The sequence below is a fragment of the Osmia lignaria genome, unplaced genomic scaffold (genome assembly GCF_051020975.1).
Source record: "Osmia lignaria lignaria isolate PbOS001 unplaced genomic scaffold, iyOsmLign1 scaffold0011, whole genome shotgun sequence".
Taxonomy (NCBI): domain Eukaryota; kingdom Metazoa; phylum Arthropoda; class Insecta; order Hymenoptera; family Megachilidae; genus Osmia; species Osmia lignaria.
The window spans coordinates 14,822,501-14,835,000 of record NW_027478165.1 but is presented as its reverse complement, the minus strand read 5'-3'; the positions used below and the strand labels follow the sequence as shown (position 1 = coordinate 14,835,000).

Below are 12,500 nucleotides of genomic sequence, written 5' to 3'. Positions count from 1 at the left end.
ATGAAACTGTTTTTTTTTTTGGGAGACGTGTACGCTCCTTTTCATAAAGGAGACTATCTTATTGCGAAAGTCAAAATCGCACGCTCTCACGGCGATTTGCCCCCGTATACGCCTGGGCGTAAGCCCGTGCGTCGCCGACCTAGCGGCCTGCCGATCGGTATTTACAGGGAGGCACTTTGAAAGCAACACGCCGTTGGAACTTTGAAAAATTTCGATGCGTCGCCAAAGTTCGTACTTTTCGATAAAATCTTCGTCCTATGATACATTTCGATCAAGAACTACATTGATCGTCATGAAACTGTTTTTTTTTTTGGGAGACGTGTACGCTCCTTTTCATAAAGGAGACTATCTTATTGCGAAAGTCAAAATCGCACGCTCTCACGGCGATTTGCCCCCGTATACGCCTGGGCGTAAGCCCGTGCGTCGCCGACCTAGCGGCCTGCCGATCGGTATTTAGAGGGAGGCACTTTGAAAGCAACACGCCGCTGGAACTTTGAAAAATTTCGGGGCAAAGCAATACGCGGCTGGGACTTTGAAATATTTCGGAGCGCACCTAAAGTTCGTTATTTTGGCTAAACGGAGCGAAAATCTGCATTTATACCATCACGGACGTTAGTTTAATAGCGTTTAACGATGGATCCACGGTACAGAATGCAAAAATATGATTGTTAAAATTTTCGACTAATCGGTTCTAAGAGGCGAAGCAATACGCCGCTGGGACTTTGAAATATTTCGGAGCGCACCTAAAGTTCGTTATTTTGGCTAAACGGAGCGAAAATCTGCATTTATACCATCACGGACGTTAGTTTAATAGCGTTTAACGATGGATCCACGGTACAGAATGCAAAAATATGATTGTTAAAATTTTCGACTAATCGGTTCTAAGAGGCGAAGCAATACGCCGCTGGGACTTTGAAATATTTCGGAGCGCACCTAAAGTTCGTTATTTTGGCTAAACGGAGCGAAAATCTGCATTTATACCATCACGGACGTTAGTTTAATAGCGTTTAACGATCGATCCACGGTACAGAATGCAAAAATATGATTGTTAAAATTTTCGACTAATCGGTTCTAAGAGGCGAAGCAATACGCCGCTGGGACTTTGAAATATTTCGGAGCGCACCTAAAGTTCGTTATTTTGGCTAAACGGAGCGAAAATCTGCATTTATACCATCACGGACGTTAGTTTAATAGCGTTTAACGATCGATCCACGGTACAGAATGCAAAAATATGATTGTTAAAATTTTCGACTAATCGGTTCTAAGAGGCGAAGCAATACGCCGCTGGGACTTTGAAATATTTCGGAGCGCACCTAAAGTTCGTTATTTTGGCTAAACGGAGCGAAAATCTGCATTTATACCATCACGGACGTTAGTTTAATAGCGTTTAACGATCGATCCACGGTACAGAATGCAAAAATATGATTGTTAAAATTTTCGACTAATCGGTTCTAAGAGGCGAAGCAATACGCCGCTGGGACTTTGAAATATTTCGGAGCGCACCTAAAGTTCGTTATTTTGGCTAAACGGAGCGAAAATCTGCATTTATACCATCACGGACGTTAGTTTAATAGCGTTTAACGATCGATCCACGGTACAGAATGCAAAAATATGATTGTTAAAATTTTCGACTAATCGGTTCTAAGAGGCGAAGCAATACGCCGCTGGGACTTTGAAATATTTCGGAGCGCACCTAAAGTTCGTTATTTTGGCTAAACGGAGCGAAAATCTGCATTTATACCATCACGGACGTTAGTTTAATAGCGTTTAACGATGGATCCACGGTACAGAATGCAAAAATATGATTGTTAAAATTTTCGACTAATCGGTTCTAAGAGGCGAAGCAATACGCCGCTGGGACTTTGAAATATTTCGGAGCGCACCTAAAGTTCGTTATTTTGGCTAAACGGAGCGAAAATCTGCATTTATACCATCACGGACGCTAGTTTAATAGCGTTTAACGATCGATCCACGGTACAGAATGCAAAAATATGATTGTTAAAATTTTCGACTAATCGGTTCTAAGAGGCGAAGCAATACGCCGCTGGGACTTTGAAATATTTCGGAGCGCACCTAAAGTTCGTTATTTTGGCTAAACGGAGCGAAAATCTGCATTTATACCATCACGGACGTTAGTTTAATAGCGTTTAACGATGGATCCACGGTACAGAATGCAAAAATATGATTGTTAAAATTTTCGACTAATCGGTTCTAAGAGGCGAAGCAATACGCCGCTGGGACTTTGAAATATTTCGGAGCGCACCTAAAGTTCGTTATTTTGGCTAAACGGAGCGAAAATCTGCATTTATACCATCACGGACGCTAGTTTAATAGCGTTTAACGATCGATCCACGGTACAGAATGCAAAAATATGATTGTTAAAATTTTCGACTAATCGGTTCTAAGAGGCGAAGCAATACGCCGCTGGGACTTTGAAATATTTCGGAGCGCACCTAAAGTTCGTTATTTTGGCTAAACGGAGCGAAAATCTGCATTTATACCATCACGGACGTTAGTTTAATAGCGTTTAACGATCGATCCACGGTACAGAATGCAAAAATATGATTGTTAAAATTTTCGACTAATCGGTTCTAAGAGGCGAAGCAATACGCCGCTGGGACTTTGAAATATTTCGGAGCGCACCTAAAGTTCGTTATTTTGGCTAAACGGAGCGAAAATCTGCATTTATACCATCACGGACGTTAGTTTAATAGCGTTTAACGATGGATCCACGGTACAGAATGCAAAAATATGATTGTTAAAATTTTCGACTAATCGGTTCTAAGAGGCGAAGCAATACGCCGCTGGGACTTTGAAATATTTCGGAGCGCACCTAAAGTTCGTTATTTTGGCTAAACGGAGCGAAAATCTGCATTTATACCATCACGGACGCTAGTTTAATAGCGTTTAACGATCGATCCACGGTACAGAATGCAAAAATATGATTGTTAAAATTTTCGACTAATCGGTTCTAAGAGGCGAAGCAATACGCCGCTGGGACTTTGAAATATTTCGGAGCGCACCTAAAGTTCGTTATTTTGGCTAAACGGAGCGAAAATCTGCATTTATACCATCACGGACGTTAGTTTAATAGCGTTTAACGATCGATCCACGGTACAGAATGCAAAAATATGATTGTTAAAATTTTCGACTAATCGGTTCTAAGAGGCGAAGCAATACGCCGCTGGGACTTTGAAATATTTCGGAGCGCACCTAAAGTTCGTTATTTTGGCTAAACGGAGCGAAAATCTGCATTTATACCATCACGGACGCTAGTTTAATAGCGTTTAACGATCGATCCACGGTACAGAATGCAAAAATATGATTGTTAAAATTTTCGACTAATCGGTTCTAAGAGGCGAAGCAATACGCCGCTGGGACTTTGAAATATTTCGGAGCGCACCTAAAGTTCGTTATTTTGGCTAAACGGAGCGAAAATCTGCATTTATACCATCACGGACGTTAGTTTAATAGCGTTTAACGATGGATCCACGGTACAGAATGCAAAAATATGATTGTTAAAATTTTCGACTAATCGGTTCTAAGAGGCGAAGCAATACGCCGCTGGGACTTTGAAATATTTCGGAGCGCACCTAAAGTTCGTTATTTTGGCTAAACGGAGCGAAAATCTGCATTTATACCATCACGGACGCTAGTTTAATAGCGTTTAACGATCGATCCACGGTACAGAATGCAAAAATATGATTGTTAAAATTTTCGACTAATCGGTTCTAAGAGGCGAAGCAATACGCCGCTGGGACTTTGAAATATTTCGGAGCGCACCTAAAGTTCGTTATTTTGGCTAAACGGAGCGAAAATCTGCATTTATACCATCACGGACGTTAGTTTAATAGCGTTTAACGATGGATCCACGGTACAGAATGCAAAAATATGATTGTTAAAATTTTCGACTAATCGGTTCTAAGAGGCGAAGCAATACGCCGCTGGGACTTTGAAATATTTCGGAGCGCACCTAAAGTTCGTTATTTTGGCTAAACGGAGCGAAAATCTGCATTTATACCATCACGGACGCTAGTTTAATAGCGTTTAACGATCGATCCACGGTACAGAATGCAAAAATATGATTGTTAAAATTTTCGACTAATCGGTTCTAAGAGGCGAAGCAATACGCCGCTGGGACTTTGAAATATTTCGGAGCGCACCTAAAGTTCGTTATTTTGGCTAAACGGAGCGAAAATCTGCATTTATACCATCACGGACGTTAGTTTAATAGCGTTTAACGATCGATCCACGGTACAGAATGCAAAAATATGATTGTTAAAATTTTCGACTAATCGGTTCTAAGAGGCGAAGCAATACGCCGCTGGGACTTTGAAATATTTCGGAGCGCACCTAAAGTTCGTTATTTTGGCTAAACGGAGCGAAAATCTGCATTTATACCATCACGGACGTTAGTTTAATAGCGTTTAACGATGGATCCACGGTACAGAATGCAAAAATATGATTGTTAAAATTTTCGACTAATCGGTTCTAAGAGGCGAAGCAATACGCCGCTGGGACTTTGAAATATTTCGGAGCGCACCTAAAGTTCGTTATTTTGGCTAAACGGAGCGAAAATCTGCATTTATACCATCACGGACGCTAGTTTAATAGCGTTTAACGATCGATCCACGGTACAGAATGCAAAAATATGATTGTTAAAATTTTCGACTAATCGGTTCTAAGAGGCGAAGCAATACGCCGCTGGGACTTTGAAATATTTCGGAGCGCACCTAAAGTTCGTTATTTTGGCTAAACGGAGCGAAAATCTGCATTTATACCATCACGGACGTTAGTTTAATAGCGTTTAACGATTTAGTTCAATAGCGTTTAACGATCGATCCCACGGTACAGAATGCAAAAATATGATTGTTAAAATTTTCGACTAATCGGTTCTAAGAGGCGAAGCACTACGCCGCTGAGAAGCTGTGAAATATTTCGGAGTCGCACCTAAGTTCGTTATTTGGCTAAACGGAGCGAAAATCTGCATTTATACCATCACGGACGTTAGTTTAATAGCGTTTAACGATGGATCCACGGTACAGAATGCAAAATATGATTGTTAAAATTTTCGACTAATCGGTTTCAAGAGCGAAGCAATACGCGGCTGGGCCTCCTTGAAATATTTCGGAGCGCACCTAAAGTTCGTTATTTTGGCTAAACGGAGCGAAATGTCTGCATTTATACCATCACGGACGTTAGTTGTTAATAGCGTTTAACGATGGAACCACGGTACAGAATGCAAAAATATGATTGTTAAAATTTTCGACTAATCGTTCTAAGAAGGCGAAGCAATACGCCGCTGGGACTTTGAAATATTTCGGAGCGCACCTAAAGTTCGTTATTTTGGCTAAACGGAGCGAAAAATCTGCATTATACCATCACGGACGTAGTTTTATAGCGTTTAACGATGGATCCACGGTACAGAATGCAAAAAAATGATTGTTAAATTTTCGACTAATCGGTTCTAAGAGGCGAAGCAATACGCGGCTGGGACCTTTGAAATATTCGGAGCGCACCTAAAGTTCGTTATTTTGGCTAAAAGGAGCGAAAATCTGCATTTTATACCATCACGGACGTTAGTTTAATAGCGTTTAACGATGGATCCACGGTACAGAATGCAAAAATATGATTGTTAAAATTTTCGACTAATCGGTTCTAAGAGGCGAAGCAATACGCCGCTGGGACTTTGAAATATTTCGGAGCGCACTAATGTTCGTTATTTTGGCTAAACGGAGCGAAAATCTGCATTTATACCATCACGGACGTTAGTTTAATAGCGTTTAACGATGGATCCACGGTACAGAATGCAAAAATATGATTGTTAAAATTTTCGACTTATCGGTTCTGGATCACTGAAAAATCAAAAAAAATTATTAATTTTGATTAATTAAATTACATAAGTAGTTTTATATTGTTATAGTCTCGTATTTGTTAATGTTTTGTCGTAAGAAAATGCAAAATATCGTTTTAATGTTTTCGTCTCATCGGTTCTGATCGCTGAAAAATCAAAAAAAAATATTAATTTTGATTAATTAAATTACAAATGGAGTTTTATATTGCTATAGTCGCTTATTTGTTAATGTTTTACCGTAAGAAAATGCAAAAATATCGTTTTAATATTTTCATCTCATCGGTTCTGGGCGGTTTTAAAATTTTTTTAAATATTAATTAAACCCATGATTTACATGAGAATGTGAATTTATTATGTCCTGCATGTTAATTTATTAATTTTCATGTATAGAACGTTATAAAATGAAAGGATATGTTCGACGATATTTTCAGTCTAAGTTTTACCGTGCCGGCGGGATGGTACGCTCTCACGGCGGTTTGCACAGGCATACGCCTGGGCGTAAGCCATGCGTCGCCGACCTAGCGGCCGGCCGTTCGGTATTTATAGGAAGGCACTTTCGGTTCGCTCGGACCGGTCGGGAGTAGCGTCGAGCGTGTGCTCTTTTATGACTTCGGTTGAAAAGCAGTCTACCGCTCCTCGAGAATATACTTTCTCGACTATTCTCGTTCCGGTTTTCCGTTGCGGATTATTATTAATCTCCACACAGCATTACCACGGTCGGTGTCTAAGACGAATGGCCCATATGTGGTGAGCCTTGTAATATAAGGCTGGTGACCTGTATGCACTTATAAATGTTGCATACTTGTACAAACTGAGCATCAACTGTCTGTAACCAAAATTTGTTAAAACTGAAAAAGTTATAAGATTGTATAAAATTTTTGAACCAAGAAAGTAGTGTTAGACGAAAATTCGTTCTATCACTTTTAGAAGGGAGACTGTTTGGAATATTTAAAGTATAAATACACAAAAGTCCACTGAATTATGAACAAAATTACGTCCCTGAATTTAGAAAAGTCAAGAGGTGTCAGAAATAAAATCCTCTCTGATACGTTCAGAGAGGAAAATAAGTATGGAGAGAGGAGTAAAAATGGAAAGAAGTTTTAAGGCTGGGAAACTTCTAAAGGAGAGAGATTCCAACATATCTAATATGTACATTTAAAGCAGTCCAAGGAACTCTCTCGTTAATGTTTGAAAAGGTGTGTGTGCAGATGGAGGAGAAAGGTATAAAGTACAGAGACGAGGTTGTGGGCCCGCTCTAATGATAAAGATTATAAAATTTGGTGGCAAAATGACCAGCATGATCACTGTACGCGCTTTCTCGATTTGTATAGCATGCCACTGTCCGCGCTATCTTTTATTATATTGTCAGCGTGTGTGGTCTACGTGCTTGCACGATGGATGCACGGCGTGAAAGTGATTTTCGTGCTTTATGAGAGGAGGAGGAGAATATTTGCCTCTATAAGAGGTACAAAATTTATGAAATGTGTGTTACATACAAAAGAGAAATGGCTTAACGTCGATCGTACTTACAGGGAGGGCCGACGGACGAAAATTTAAATTTACAATAACTAACTAAGCTCCCTGGTTGATCTGCCAGTAGTCATATGCTTGTCTCAAAGATTAAGCCATGCATGTCTTAAGTACATACCGAATTAAGGTGAAACCGCGAATGGCTCATTAAATCAGTTTTGGTTTCTTAGATCGTACATAACATTACTTGGATAACTGTGGTAATTCTAGAGCTAATACATGCAAACCAGAATTCCACCAGAGATGGGAGGAATGCTTTTATTAGATCAAAACCAATCGGTGGCGGACGGCTTGTCCGTTCGTCCATCGTCGGCTTTGGTGACTCTGAATAACTTGTGCTGATCGTATGGTCATCTAGCACCGACGACGGATCTTTCAAATGTCTGCCTTATCAACTGTCGATGGTAGGTTCTACGCCTACCATGGTTGTAACGGGTAACGGGGAATCAGGGTTCGATTCCGGAGAGGGAGCCTGAGAAACGGCTACCACATCCAAGGAAGGCAGCAGGCGCGCAAATTACCCACTCCGGCACGGGGAGGGTGGTAGTGACGAAAATAACGATACGGGACTCATCCGAGGCCCCGTAATCGGAAGTGAGTACACTTTAAATCCTTTAAAGTGCAAGTCTGGTGCAGCAGCCGCGGTAATTCCAGCTCCAATAGCGTATATTAAAGTTGTTGCGGTTTTAAAAGCTCGTAGTTGAATCTGTGTGTCACAGTGTCGGTTCACGCTCGCGGTGTTTAACTGGCATTATGTGGTACGTCCTACCGGTGGGCTTAGCTCCTCGCGGGCGGTCAACTAATATCCATCGCGGTGCTCTTCACTGAGTGTCGAGGTGGGCCGGTACGTTTACTTTGAACAAATTAGAGTGCTCAAGAGCAGGCTACCTTCGCCTGAATACTCTGTGCATGGAATAATGGAATAGGACCTCGGTTATATTTGTTGGTTTTCGGAACCCCGAGGTAATGATTAATAGGGACAGATTGGGGGCATTCGTATTGCGACGTAGAGGTGAAATTCTTGGATCGTCGCAAGACGGACAGAAGCGAAAGCATTTGCCAAAAATGTTTTCATTAATCAAGAACGAAAGTTAGAGGTTCGAAGGCGATCAGATACGCCCTAGTTCTAACCATAAACGGTTGCCAGCTAGGCGATCCGCCGAAGTTCCTCCGATGACTCGGGCGGGCAGCTTCCGGGAAACCAAAGCTTTGGGTTCCGGGGGAAGTATGGTTGCAAAGCTGAAAACTTAAAGGGAATTGACGGAAGGGCACCACCAGGGAGTGGAGCCTGCGGCTTAATTTGACTCAACACGGGAAACCTCACCAGGGCCGGACACGGAAGGATTGACAGATTGATAGCTCTTTCTTGATTCGGTGGGTGGTGGTGCATGGCCGTTCTTTAGTTGGTGGAGCGATTTGTCTGGTTAATTCCGATAACGAACGAGACTCTAGCCTGTTAAATAGACGTAACTTATGGTATCTCGAAGGCCCCCCGACTTCGGTCGGTGGGTTTTTACTACCAACGTACAAACAAATCTTCTTAGAGGGACAGGCGGCTTCTAGCCGCACGAGATTGAGCAATAACAGGTCTGTGATGCCTTAGATGTTCTGGGCCGCACGCGCGCTACACTGAAGGAATCAACGTGTTTTCCCTGGCCGAAAGGCCCGGGTAACCCGCTGAACCTCCTTCGTGCTAGGGATTGGGGCTTGCAATTATTCCCCATGAACGAGGAATTCCCAGTAAGCGCGAGTCATAAGCTCGCGTTGATTACGTCCCTGCCCTTTGTACACACCGCCCGTCGCTACTACCGATTGAATGATTTAGTGAGGTCTTCGGACTGGTGCGCGGCAATGTCTCGGCATTGCCGATGTTTACCGGGAAGATGACCAAACTTGATTATTTAGAGGAAGTAAAAGTCGTAACAAGGTTTCCGTAGGTGAACCTGCGGAAGGATCATTAACAAATTAAAAATACAAGAGAAAACCTAACTGAATGGATCATTGATAAAGCGATATAAAAGTTTATTGAGCTCGGACCAAAAATTATACAAAACGAGAAAGATATAATAAATAATACCATATACATGACACAAAACACATAAATCTCGGGTTCGAGCCAATAAGAAAACAAATACCAAAACGCTGCGATGCGGTATAATTACACCGACACGGTTACGTGCGGAGGGTCGCTTTGATTACTCATCGCGTTTCTCCCGTCCGTTCGGAACCGCCGGCAAAAAAACTGTGCGACCAACGGCGCCAAAGAGCACGACGCCGGACCATTTCTCCTCTGGCTGATGTGAATGGAAGTAAAAGACGCTTGCGTGAGGTCTCCTCGACCTTTATCTCTCTAACTTATACTTATGGGTCGTCGTCTTACTTGATCGGGTACAAACAAGTCGTAAGAAACAAACAAACAAACCACAAAAATACAAGTCGTAAAAAAACAAACTTCTGTTGGTTAACCTACAATATGAAGGGATCGAATGAAAGAAGGATCATATTATTACAAACCGAAAGTGAAGGATCATTAAAATTGAAATACAATATATATAAATATATAAATGTACCCGTCGTTGCGACACCCTAGTTAAATGGAAAGATATAAAAAAGAGAGAAAAGGAATACAGATGACCCGCCGTCTGATCTTTGCTAAATGATCTGGCATCACCGGAGTTTTTTTGGTCCGTGTTGCGTTCGCTCTATTCGAAATGAAACTCGCGGAGGCGAAGAATTGTTAAAAGTTTACGAAGCGTCTAGGAGTGGTTAAAACTGAGAGAGTTGAAACTACGATGTATTAGAACGAGCAACCGTCGAAACTTTGTTTTCGCGACGTTCTTTTCGTCGCTCTCGTCCCCACGCTCCTACGCTTTGGTTGTTTCTTTGCCATCCGTGTTGCGATAAAAAGATTTCTCCATTGTCCAAAAAGGACGGATCGAGATTCCTCTTTCGAGAGGGAGAGAGAGGTACTTGCGGGTAACCTGGAATCTACGAAACACGCACCGTGGTAAGATTCGTGCGTCCGCCTGATCGATGTGTGTTGTTTACGGACCGGCTGAGAAGCGACGATAGCGAGTCTTTGAAAAACTATGTGTCCATTAGTTAGACCGATCGTCGCCGGCCGTGTGTCTGTTCGAATCTCGCAACCCACGATTCAGCGACAGGACGCGCGCTCGCATTCCTTGTGTGCGTTCGTACTTTTCAAGGTTTTTAAATGTACTTTACGCCCGACCGTCGAGAGGAGCGTGCCACTGGGCGTTTCTCCGACGGTTTCCGTCCTTGGACGCGATCGTGTCGTCAACGATCGAACAAACAAACAAATACGTTGGCGACGCCCGAATTCGCTCTCCCGCACGCGCCGGGTGGGAGAGTGATGTGGGTATCGAATGTGATGCGTGTTAATAATGAAAATAACACTCTAAAGATCTAAAGAGTTTGAAATACAAAATTTTACGATTACCCTGAACGGTGGATCACTTGGCTCGTGGGTCGATGAAGAACGCAGCTAATTGCGCGTCAACGTGTGAACTGCAGGACACATGAACATCGACATTTCGAACGCACATTGCGGTCCACGGATACAATTCCTGGACCACGCCTGGCTGAGGGTCGTTTTCTTAACAAAAGACTGCTTGCGTTTGCTTCTCGAAAAAAGAGTAATTCATTTCTTTCTAAACATCTCGCCGTCGTTCAACGAAAGTAGAACGTTTCGGAGCGGGATTATCGAACGAAATTGAAAGAATGAATGAACGATAAACAAAGAAAGAGTCGCAACGTACGAGCGATAGTTGGGCAGTTCGTCGGCGTTTGTCGTGGAAACGATGTGACGAAAATCGCAACCGATACACTAAATGCAGGCCGTTAAAGGAGAGAAACAAATTTCGAAATATCTCTTCGAACTAGCGCAAGTGCGTCACGGCGCGCGAGTCGTTCGTTAAAATTTATAAACGACCGCCCGTGAAAGCACCGAGTTCTCGGAAGATAATCTATAAAGATTCTCCATCCTGCTGGAAGTTATCGGATCGGCGCGATTGTTCACTTGTAGAAATCCACGCTCCCGACGTTGCCAGAAACGATATTTACGAAAGGTGTGTCAAAAATAAACGAAAGAAGCTCTCCTATAAATTTAGAAAAAGCAAACGAGTGAAATGTTTGAGATGATAATTTGCTGAAATGCAAGCTCGAATAGCCCCAGGGTTTCGAATGATTCCCCGCGCTTTATACATCTCTCTGTTTACAAACGGTGTATAAATGAAAGATCGCTTCAGATGGGTCGTCGCTGTTTGACGCGCGATGCTGTTCCTTTTTTTTTGTCTGTCTGTGCGTTTAGCTTCGCTAAACAAGTTAAATGGTTAAAAAGCGTCGAAAAAGCGAATACACACGCGACAAGACAAATCTAACGAGTAAAGGAACGCTCCGCTCCAAGATAAAAATGGTTGTTTACAATCAATACAGCGTTTCGGTACCCCTGATCGTAGTCTGAAACTGTGTAACAAAAGAGAGGAAAGCGAATGGTGAAGGAACTTCGAAGCCTCCGTGGCGTGGCTAGAACTTGTGATAAAAGTATGTTTGCAGCAATTATGCATGCTCCCGTTAAAACAGCATTTCAATGTCTCGCATGGCTTAAAGCTCTAGGAGGCTTCAACATTTAGAATACATACGGACTACTTCGTTTGTTAAAGATAAGCGAAGACCGCGCGACCATCGCTCGGTCGTCCAGTCCTCGAAAGTTTTGTTGCGTTCCAAAGAAGAGACAAATGGGGTTTACCCTTGCGCTAAGGGGAGAAGAAGAGAAAAGCAGTTGTTAAATCTAAGAGGTGTGTGGAGTACATCGCGTGTTGGTTAAAATTGTTAAATGAAGTATACGCGAAATGTTCTCTCGCTCTTGCTTTTCCTCTTGCTTCCGTGGCGCTCGAAAAGAAGGGATGATAAATAAAGAAACCTATTCGAAATCTCTTGTGGAACAAAAAATAATACGGACGGACGTTAAAATTGAACCGAGACGAAATGGATCGTCTTGCGAGTTGTCTTCGCTTTGAAATTGTTAAAAATTGATAAAAGCAATACGACGAAGCTGCAGTCCGCAAAATGTTTGAAGCAAAAAGGAAATAACACG

General features: G+C 42.3%; 1 non-coding gene across 1 annotated transcript; it reads left to right on the top strand.

The window, feature by feature from the left end:
* The first annotated feature begins 10,841 nt into the window (after window positions 1–10,841).
* Window positions 10,842–10,996, top strand: LOC143306485 (5.8S ribosomal RNA). The gene has a single exon (XR_013063860.1). It is a non-coding gene; the product is annotated as a 5.8S ribosomal RNA (ribosomal RNA).
* The last annotated feature ends 1,504 nt before the right edge of the window (window positions 10,997–12,500 follow it).